At 42.8% G+C, this 11,286-nt stretch overlaps 1 long non-coding RNA gene across 3 annotated transcripts; it reads left to right on the top strand.

Moving 5' to 3' along the window:
- The first annotated feature begins 687 nt into the window (after window positions 1-687).
- Window positions 688-11,018, top strand: LOC114596473 (uncharacterized). 3 transcript variants are annotated; one of them, XR_013392676.1, is made up of 4 exons: window positions 688-903; window positions 3,299-3,494; window positions 6,359-6,448; window positions 10,214-11,018. It is a non-coding gene; the product is annotated as an uncharacterized LOC114596473 (long non-coding RNA). The 3 variants fall into 3 exon arrangements; XR_013392675.1 differs by lacking the exon at window positions 10,214-11,018 and having other exon boundaries at window positions 3,282-3,494; window positions 6,359-6,593; XR_013392674.1 differs by lacking the exon at window positions 10,214-11,018 and having other exon boundaries at window positions 6,359-6,593.
- The last annotated feature ends 268 nt before the right edge of the window (window positions 11,019-11,286 follow it).

An 11,286-nucleotide genomic window follows, 5' to 3' on the forward strand; every position in this document is an offset into this window, starting at 1 on the left:
AGAGAAATCAATACCCTCCAACTGACAAAAATGGCACAGGAATGCGAAAATGGCACCTCTTGCTCGTTATAGCCTACTCCTAACATACAAAAGCACACAAGCACAGAGAGTATTTTTTAAAAAGCTGCCAAGAAGGAAGCAGAAGGAAAGGAGCAAGCAGATCCAACCAAAGATTCCAGTCTCCAGATTAAGCGTTCACATTTTGTAGTCGCACTATGTGTATGTAACTTGCACTTTCTAGTGCATTTTTAGTTATGGGTATGCATCAACACTTGGACACCACAATATAAATTTTGGATAAATTCCCCACCCTCACCCCTGGTCATGGTTTTGGTTTAGGTCCTCATCCACCCCAGCCAGGTTCAAAGGATTGCTTATCCTCTTATTTTGCTAGTGCCTTCCTTTTAAAACTCGCAGTTGTCATTGCACACACAGCTACACAGATCTAAAGTGATAATTTGCCTTTGTCTATAGGCAACCCCAGTCCCTTTGATAACAGCTGCTGGTGTGGCTCCATCTCCCTGGATGCACTTTCTTCCCTTATCAACCACTACATGAGTCTGCGCTTGAGGAGTTAATCAATAACTAAGGGCTCACTAAACAAATATCCCCTTGTCTTGAGCTATGACTGTCCAAGAATGATTACTCATTTACGAGTATCATAACTTGGTTGCTAAGCAGAAGGAACAATGGGAATTCCGGTACAGGGTTTCAAATCAGCATGCCTTGCTGCAAGCTCAGGTTGTGGCCGTTACTATTTATGTTTTCTGAACGTTTTATATTTTTCACATTTCAGACCCTCTACATTTCCATAAGCAGTGCACAAGGAAGGTAGAAGACTTTGACAAATAGAATGCTGTCCCCAGCGAGGTCTGCCTGGCGAAACATTAATTTCAGAGCCAGGTAAATATGTATCTCTTCTCCCAGGCATTTGACAGATTGTCATGATTTCGCTGCTTACTGATTATATGTTTGTGCGGCTGTTTTGTTGGGTCTGTTTTTATTGCGGCTGGCGGAGCAGGATAGGGAAGCATTGCTCATCTGGCTTCCCAACAGGGAGGTCATTGCCAGCAACTGAGAGGGAGAAGGGAGAAGGGAGAAGGGAGGAGAAGGGAGAAGGGAGAGGCAGGGGGCAGGGGGAGGTCAGTGCAATGTGGGCACAGCAGCATGAGAGTTGGCTTGGTTCTGCTGTTGCACCTGCAGCAACCTCCATGTTGGGAAGCCAAGTAAGCAGTGCTTCTCCACCCTGCTGCTGGTCAGTTTGATGGGATATTCTAGGTGTTTTTTTTTTATAGAATTGTTGAGTTGGAAGGGACCCTGAGGATCATCTAGTCCAACCCCCTGCAAAGCAGCAATACGCAGTTGTCCCAAACGAGGATCGAACCTGCAACCTTGGCATTATCAGCACCACACTCTAACCAACTGAGCTTTCCGGGCTGAAGGTTAAAAAATTAAAATAACTTAGCAGAGGATGGTTAATGCTTTTAAATTTGTGTAGGTCGCTGGGAGATTCCTTACATGCCGAGCGATTAGCAATTATAATGATCATCAAAAAGGGAGTAGTGGTGAGACTTAACACATTTGTACATTTTAGAAACTGCGGCACAGCATTCCTGCAGGTGTTTAATGCTTCCCCACAACAGAGCTGATGAACTGCACAGATACAGGGAACAAGTATGTTGGACTGGATTTCAGTAGATGGGGTGGGATTCAGCTTCACCCTCTTCCAGTTGTTCCATCTGTGCTAGCATTCCAGCTCACCAGAAATAACAATACACCACGTCCTCCATCATGTGCTGTTCTGGGAGGAATTATCCCAACCCCCTGACTCAATTTCAGGGGGAGGATCCAGAAAGCCGTGCCGTGGAAGTGGAAGTCCTTCCACAGAGCTTTCACTGATGGGGTTTGTTGGGTGAGACCCACACGGGATGGTATTCAACTAAGTTTGACTTAGAGTAGACCCATGGAAATTACTGGGCCTTAGTCATGCTCCTTCATTTCAATGTGTCAACTCTGCATAAAACTTAAATATCAGCTATGGATTCTAAATTGGACAGCCAAGTACACTTTTGTCAAACATCACAGATTCATGTCCCATAGCACAGCCCATCACAGCTGAGGGCAATGACTTTCAAACTTGCACCAAGTCACTTGGCAACCAGGACTTCACAGATGATTGGCCCAACCTGCCAACAGGTGCCAACTAGTTGAGATAAAGCCAAACAGCAATGTATTGGCAAACAGTGGAAAAGGGTGGCTACAAGACTAAATTAATGTTTGCATTTTGACCCGAAGCTGGTCACAGCTGGGCAAGTCTACAGTATTTTTCTCCCAGGTACAGCCCAATCTATTTATGTTTATACAATGCCTTATCTGTTCCATCTTAAAAGTTACAAAATGCACATTTGAGTTTTTCCATCAGGCCCAGTGCAACACCTTTTCCTTCTCTTCCCCTCCTCACCTTCCAGCCTTCGGGTTTCTGAGTCTGGTGGACTCAGAAACTGGCACATCTTTTAACTGATGCCAATAAAATAAAGTACGTTCATCAGGCAATGATGAATGTATCCTGCTTTGCCCCACCCTCCAGCCCCGAGACCCTTTCCCAGACCACGACTTCAAGAGCAGCAGAAGCAGGTAGGGATTATTTTTTTAAAAAAATAGTTTAATAAGTTGCGTGCTCTTGTTTCTCAGTTTGATCATTTGACATGGTTTTGTAAGTTTTGTGGTATTTTATGCATTGTGATTTGCTGTTATTTTTATTGATTATAGATTAGTAATTCTTTATTGTAACTGATAAGTGTAAACTGTTTAATTATTATTTGCTGATGTTTATTTTTATTGTTTACTGTTACGTAGATTCTAATGGATTATTGAATATTGCTTTATTTGATATAAGTTGTTTATTTTAAAGTTATTGTGACTTTTTCTATTGGATCAGAATGTTACTATTCATGTTTGATGCTTTTACTGTATGTGTGTTGGAGGCCACCCAGAGCAGCTGGGGCAACCCAGCCAGATGGGCAAAGTATAAATAAATTGTTGTCATTGTTTAGATCATTCACTTTGTAATCACAGCAAGGTCCCTACCAGTGAAGAAGTGAGCAGTCTGCAATTTTATCCCTGGGTGGAGCTATCGAATGTCGCTGTTTCATTGCAAGATGCCTCATTCCAAGGAGTTTGTGGGTTTATATACCTTATTAATTTTTAAAACTGTATCCAAGGTAGGAAGATTCTCATCATCCATATAAATATTTCAGTTCTTTCTTATTTGCATGTCACAGAGCTTATGGTTTCACAGATATTTGAGGGAGGGGTGACTGGAGAAGCGGAGGAAAGGCTGAGAAATGGGCTGGACCAATCGGTTGCTGCAAAGGGAAAGTAATGACAACTTGGCTCTGCTGTTGCACCTGCACCACACCTGCACCTGTACTTACAAATTTCCTACTCCGCCACCTACTGGAGACATACAACTGTAAATTGTCAAACAATCTGAGGTAATAATAACCTAAACTTTATTTTTTGCCAGTGTTGATTTAATACTGAAACATAAGTCCAATCCTGGTATTCAAACAACATGTGAGAAGAAGCAGAAGAGTTTGGATTTGATATCCTGCTTTATCACTCCCCTTCAGGAGTCTCAAAGCGGCTAACAATCTCCTTTCCCTTCCTCCCCCACAACAAACACTCTGTGAGGTGAGTGGGGCTGAGAGACTTCAAAGAAGTGTGACTAGCCCAAGCAGCTGCATGTGGAGGAGCGGAGACGTGAACCCGGTTCACCAGGTCTACTGCTCTTAACCACTACACCACACTGGTGAGGAGAGTGTGGGGTGGCAGAGATGGGGCACATCAACCCTGTCCCCAGTGTTTCCATCCATTGTGCACCACCCTGACCTTCCAGTATTAAGTGGGAAGTTCTGAGGGGGGCATCTATTGAACATTCAGGTGACCATATTTTAAAGCCCCCAGACAATCTGGAGCCCAGGTAACTCAAGGTTCCTGATCATGTGGAGCATCCAGCTGGACATGGTTCAAAGGCCCCCTCAGATGTTCCCACTTGACATGAAAAGGTCTTGATGAGGTTGGGGTTGTATGTGCCTGCAGGTGCCAGTGCGCCTCCAGAGGCATGCCATGGTACCAGACAGCTAATTTGATCCATTCCACATCAGATTACCCCCTTGCCCTAAATCAGATCAAAATGGCTTCCTAGCTGCTCCTTGGGCTGCCTGGAGTTCCTTGCAAGGCCTTTGTTGCGCTCATCCCCTTCCATTCTTTCTGGACAGCAGCAGGCCTTTGGATTACATGGAGGGAAGAGAGAAGACCACTGGTGCATAAGCTGTGCCCAATGCCACCTCCTCTCCCTCCTTCCATGTGTGTCCACCCCACCCAACAGCTAACTGATGCAGCTGAATGACAAAGCTACACCCAGCAGCTACACCCATTGCTGGATAAAGGTCTATGCATTTAACATCTGCTGCAAATAATGATATTATTAAAATTGTCAGAAAAGTAATCATAAAAACACAGTGGTAAGAATGAGATACAGTGGTACCTCGGGATACATACGCTTCAGGTTACATACGCTTCAGGTTACAGACTCCGTTAACCCAGAAATATTACCTCAGGTTAAGAACTTTGCTTCAGGATGAGAACAGAAACCGTGTGGTGGCAGCGGGAGGCCCCATTAGCTAAAGTGGTGCTTCAGGTTAAGAACAGTTTCAGGTTAAGAACGGACTTCCGGAATGAATTAAGTACTTAACCCGAGGTACCACTGTACTTGCTTCTGCCCTAAGGACTTGGTAGAATAAAAACCCTTTAACCATAACAGTCAATCTGAACCTGGTGGGCCTATCTTAGGACACAATTCCACACTCGTGAAAAAGCCCTGCTCCACTGCGGCTATCAGCCTAACATCTTCCAAAGGAGCACCAGGAAGTGAAGAACCTATGGCTGCAGTGTAGTAGTGCCACATGAGGGCGAGTGTTCGATTCAGTTGCTTGGTCAGATCTCCTGACAGGCATTTTGAGGGATCTGCCTTCTTACAGCAGGCAACCAAGCTAAACGCCAGAAGTGGATCAGTCCTTGCACTTACCCGAAAGGTAAGAACAAGGACCAACTGTTCTGCATAAGGCCGTAAACACTTCTCATTTGATGAAGATACTAAGTTAAGAAGCTTATGCCAGGAAAGGCATGCTGTAAGATTATCATCAAGGGACGCGGGTGGCACTGTGGGTAAAACCTCAGTGCCTAGGGCTTGCCGATCGTATGGTCGGCGGTTCGAATCCCCACGGCGGGGTGAGCTCCCGTCTTTCGGTCCCAGCTCCTGCCCACCTAGCAGTTCGAAAGCACTCTTAAGTGCAAGTAGATAAATAGGGACCGCTTTATAGTGGGAAGGTAAACGGCCTTTCCGTGTGCTGCGCTGGTGCTGGCTCGCCAGAGCAGCTTCGTCACACTGGCCACGTGACCCGGAAGTGTCTCCGGACAGCGCTGGCCCCGGCCTCTTAAGTGAGATGGGCGCACAACCCTAGAGTCGGACATGACTGGCCCGTAAGGGCAGGGGTACCTTTACCTTGAGATTATCATAAAACCCAGGCAATTAAATCTGTAAGACAGCTATCCTACATACACAGACCGGGGAGTATGTGTCCTTGAAGTAAGAGAGCCTTAGTTCAAAGTAAATATATCCATGTTTGAGCTGCACAGCTGTGATCCAACACACACTTACTTGAGGGTTGGCTCATTTGATTTATGGGACTTGCAGCTGAGTAACCAAGTTTAGGAATTGTCAGCACCAGCCACCACTGTCTAAAATCTAAGTGGTAAGTTTAAGCAGCATGATTGTAATATTTTTCCCTGTGGCTACCCAGCCACTTATAACTACATATCAGTGTTGGAAATAATACAAAATATTTGTACTAGAAATTTTCTCAAAACTATCAACAGTCTGATCCAGGATCATAACTTTTTCAATATTTTAAAAGCAATTGCATTTATATGCATTTAAAATGTTTGTTTTATTTTTGCAGAATGCAATAGTATTCTTTGATTGGGTAGTGAAAATGTAACTTTATCAGTCAATGCTGAAACTTTTGGCTTTAGTAGAAAGAGATTATATGTCTGTTCAAAGCTCGGTTTATAGGTATCTACCTAGTACTAGATTCTGATGGTTTGGGGGCAGAAAATAAGTTGTAATTACTTTCCCTTTGCAGAATATGCCAGCCCAAAATATCTATCCTTTGTAGAAATGAGGTTTTCATTATTCATGTCTCTTTCTGTATATAATGCATATCCTAGATTGCATACATGCATAATTCATTTTCCAATCCAGATAGTAATTGCTCTAAATTTTGTTTTATTTCAGTTTTGAAAATGAAGTAGCCAAATTTCCAACTTGGAAAGGGAAAAATCAAGAGTAATTGAAAAAGCTGTTCAAATAAACAGGAAATTCTAGGTATGATCCAGCCAAATCCCACTATTTCAATGGGAGTAAAAAAACAGACTTAAAGTTATCCCACGGAAACCACCAAGATTTAAAAATTGTTCACTTTGGCTAAATTAGGTTCTTTGATTGATAAAAACCACTTTTTCAAAATCAACTTACCTATTTTACTTCTCTCATGCTTTAGAAAAATCTTGTCACAAACGTAGCATTTGCTAATGATACAAAATGCAGTTTTCAAGTTTTAAAACACCCCATAAACTTAAAATCCATAAGCCCAGAAGAACCACCATCTGCCCAGCATGGTCATAAAAACACAGTACAGTGGTACCTCAGGTTACAGACGCTTCAGGTTACAGACACTTCATGTTACAGACTCCACTAACCCAGAAATAGTACCTTGGGTTAAGAACTTTGCTTCAGGATGAGAACAGAAATTGTGTGGTGGCGGCGCGGTGGCAGCGGGAGGCCCCATTAGCTAAAGTGGTACCTCAGGTTAAGAACAAATTAAGTTCTTAATCCAAGGTACCACTGTATAAAGAGACTAAAATGGCACCATCATGTCAGCACCCTACTTAAAATTGCTCCTTAAAAGTGACAGAGCACAGATGGAGAAAAGATGATTTGTTGACCAATATTACCAACCAGGTTTCCCTCACGCCACATTTTCTTGGTATACACAGAGTTAAGCAGTGTTTCTAGCACTGCAGCAGTCACAGGGCATTTTTTCCCCCTTACCAAAGTTGGTGGACATAACTTAGAGAAACTGTCCCACTAAGGTCAGTGCTGGTAGTGGCTTTCACAAGCAGCACATAATCCAGTCAGATCTCTTTGAAATAGTTCTCTTCAGAGGAATAGGCTGGAAAGTCATTTTTAAAATATAGCAGCATTGAGAATGCTTTATTATTCAAATACTTCTTGCCCAATGCTTTATTTTCTCTACCTTTGCCACATCATTTTTCAAAAAAAGACACCCAATCATTCACCTCTGTAGCACTTCTGTCAATTTCCACAGCTATTTTATGCAATGAGCTAACTTTTAATTGCATTAGATGCCTGCAATATCCAAAATATTTTAGAGTGCCATTTGATGGCAAAATAAAAAGGAGTAATGTCCTTCAGAGGAAATGTTTTCAATTTTAGTGACATGTTTAGTGTTATCCTCTTAGTATCATTTCATACAATTAATTTTTAAAAATAAATCCCATTTTCAATACTTTCCCCCTCAGCAGAAAATAAATGTTTAATAAACCTGAATAAAGTTAAGTCTGACGAGGGCACCTGCAACCATAAATTCTCAGCAACCAGCCTATTGGAAAATGTAATGCTGCCGTGTCATTAAAGGGGAGAAAAACATTCAGAGTTCTCAATTTTTCATACTGTTTCACAATATTAGCGTGAACCGATAGCATCTAAAATATGTGTTTTGACAAAAGTAATTAAGGGGTGGACATTTTGAGTTATTCTCAGATTTGAAATGAAAGCTTGTCTCCGTTATTATATCTCATCCATCAATTGTTTCCCACTTGGCGTGACCTTAAAGCTACTCTAGCATAGCGTCGTCACCTTGAAGGCAAATTCTAAAACTCATTAGAAGTCACTTCTTTATTTCCCCAGCAACTCTGTTGGCTAGAACAGCAGCAGGTAAACGGACTTGGCGGATTTTAAAGGGAAAGGGTGGAAGCTTCTGGCAGAGAGCAGGACCTCTAAGCAAAGTCAGTGCCCCTCAGGCACATAATATAACAAGGCAGCAGATTCATATCTATCTATCTCTATCTATCTATAATCTATCTATGTACTGTATCTTTAACTGCAAGGAATGTCTGGGGGGACTTAGAAGCAAAGCATTTGGGGACATAGCCACAATGGCTTTACATACCCTCCAACATCTCTCATATGAAAATAGGGACGTCCTAAATAAATAAATAATACACTGCCCATCTGACTGGGTGGCCCCAGCCACTCTGGGTTGCTTCCAACATATATAAAAATATATAAAAAATTAAACATTAAAAAATCCCTTCCCTATCAGCCTTCAGGTGTCTTCTAAAGGTTGCATGGTCACTTATCTCCTTGGCTCAGGGGTCGCATAACTCCATACCCTCCAATGAAAATAGGGATGTCCTACCATATCCTCCAACATTTCTCCAATGAAAATAGGGACATCCTAAGGAAAAGCGGGACATTCCAGGATCATATCAGAAACCAGGAGAGTTTCTGTAAATCCCAGGCTGTCCCTGGAAAATAGGTAAACTTGGAGGGTCTGGCTTTGTTCTACCACCGCTGTCAGTATACATCTGAAATCCAGTTGCTGGAAATTGTGGGGAGTAGGGCAGAGTGCTGTTGCTTTCAGGTTCTGCTTGTGGGGTTCCCATGGGCATCTAGGTGGCCACTGTGGGAACAAAATGCTGGGTTAGAGGGATCTAACAGAGCAGGGGCTCCTCTTAACGTTCATAGTTAGCTCGCCATCAAAATGGAAACAGTGCGATCAACCTGAAAGGTCAGATGGGGGAGGTGTTTGACAAACATGGGATGACAAAAAGTGGGCTCCCATTAGGGACAGAGGGCCAAGCATGGGGCTAAAATAGAAATTAAGGAAATGATGGCCACGATGCAGGCATTATGCGATTGCATGGGGAAGGTTGAAGGGAAGGTCATAGGAAGTGAGGTGCACAACATGGTGGCTTAGACTGCCACAGCCACTGAGAGGACACCACTGCCACAAACTGCCATTGCCCCTTTTCCAGATGGTTAGGAGGACTCAGTTGGGCTTAGATGTCAAGGAGGACACCTCCAAGTTCCCCAAAGGAAGCCATGTGACTATATGAAGTTGCCTTATGGAGTCAAGAAACCAACCACAACATTGGCCTATCTAGTCTGGTCTTGCCCAGCTTTTTGGATCATGGTTTTACAAGGTCTCCTGCTCTTTCCTGGTCTACTACTGGGACATACCATATGAAGTCTACCATCAGGTTATTGTCTCTTCCATGAGTGTAGCCAAGAGGGGGGGGCAGGGAGGGGCAGCTGCCCTCCCAATCAATAAAAAGCAATAAAAATACAGAGCAAACTGAGGTTCTGCCTGCCCCTAACAAAAGGCCTGACCCCCCCTCCCCAAATCCTGGCTACACCCATGGTCTCTTCCCAAACTGTGTCCTTGCTCAACTCAGAGATACGGACAAGGATGAAGACAAGAAAAAGCTCAGTGCATGATAGTGATTTTTACCCAACTTTTTATATTTGGCTTACGAAACTATATACGTTCAAGCAATCTGGCAGTTTGAAGCAAAACTTTATTTAATAAATAGATCCTTGACTGCATGCTAAAAACATTAAATAAAATGAAAGGACAAGGTGAACACCCGCTTTGTAACCCCAACGTATTTAGAAGCTAATGAAATGAACCTTTGTGTAGGCATTGATGATGAAGAAAAGCTGTCTGCAGCCAAAATATTATTCGCCCACCCATATGGATTTCTGTAAATGCACATTATTCTGCAAGCTTTTGGGAAACCAAGATAAAGCACATTTATGTTGTTGAAAAGGATTGCATACTGTGAACTAGTGTTCTCATGTTGGGGTGGGGGGAATTACGTCCCAATTGCTTGCAGAAATTCAGGTCGTATGGTCAGCACATGAATTAATTATCTCGTTGTGACTGATTGGGGTTAGAGCAAATAATGGCTTGTTAGCATTCAGCACCCTCAGCAAACTGTAGCTGGCATGCCAGGGCATGATCCTGCCCTTTCCCATTTAACTCTTTCTCCTTTTCTTTTTTAGCCATGCTGCACCATTTGATATCACTAGGAAAGGAAACTACAAACAGAAAATGAAGGTTCAGAAAATAGTAGCTGCCATTACTCTGCGTAAAAAACACACATTCCTCTCATCTACTGGATTGCTCGGTTTCGGGAATAGCCTTCCTGGTTCATACTGTATCTAAAGTTTACTTACAGACATGAAAGGTCAAAGGCAAAACTACACATTACACAGGAGGGAAGTTACACATCACCCCCCCCCAAGTGGAAGTGCATCACCCCATAAGATGAGGAAGATCCAGATTTGCATAAGGTTTGTCATTGCTAATTAATATGTATGGCTGCAAATCAAGAAAGAATTCAATTAAAACAATGAAAGTATTATAAGCACTATAATTTAAATAAAAACACATTACATCTCACCATAGTGGAGAGGACTGTGATTGGATAAGCTGTGTTCCTGCTCAGTTTGCTGTCCAGATGGCAACTTTAAGGCCCTGCTCTCTCTTTTCATGGTTCTTCATCTTTCAACTCAACTTGGACCCTTCAGATAGAGGACTGTTCTTTGATAGCTCTTCAAACAGAGCATTGTCCTTTTGTAAAACAGAACAGGTTGTTATCCTGCTCACATCATCAGGCACAAAATCAGGAGCAATGTGCACACCTGGTGTTACCCACTGAGCTGAGCAATGCAGTATAGGCTAATGAGTGTTGGTGGAAACACCTGAGATTCTTGTCTGCTTTGTAAACCAAATGCTTTGCCCTGTGATTCTTCTGATTACATAGTTTGGTTCCTCTACATTCAAAGTACCACTGAGTTAAGTGTGATTGATGTCTAGGACTGTAGCCTTAGTGATGGCCCCTGGTCTCTAACTCTTTATACAATATTATTGTAAGATATAATAATTATAAATAAATACAAGCAGGGAGGAAATTTATTCCATAGCCTCTGGAAGTAGTAGAAGCCTAGCAGCTGCACAATGACAGTGGGTGGCCACATTGGAGAGAGGTCATCCTATAGCAGGGTTCCCCAAACCTGGGCCTCCAGCTGTTTTTGGACCACAATTCCCATCATCCCTGACCACTGATCCTACT

Source organism: Podarcis muralis, chromosome 4 (assembly GCF_964188315.1).
Source record: "Podarcis muralis chromosome 4, rPodMur119.hap1.1, whole genome shotgun sequence".
In the NCBI taxonomy this organism is placed as follows: domain Eukaryota; kingdom Metazoa; phylum Chordata; class Lepidosauria; order Squamata; family Lacertidae; genus Podarcis; species Podarcis muralis.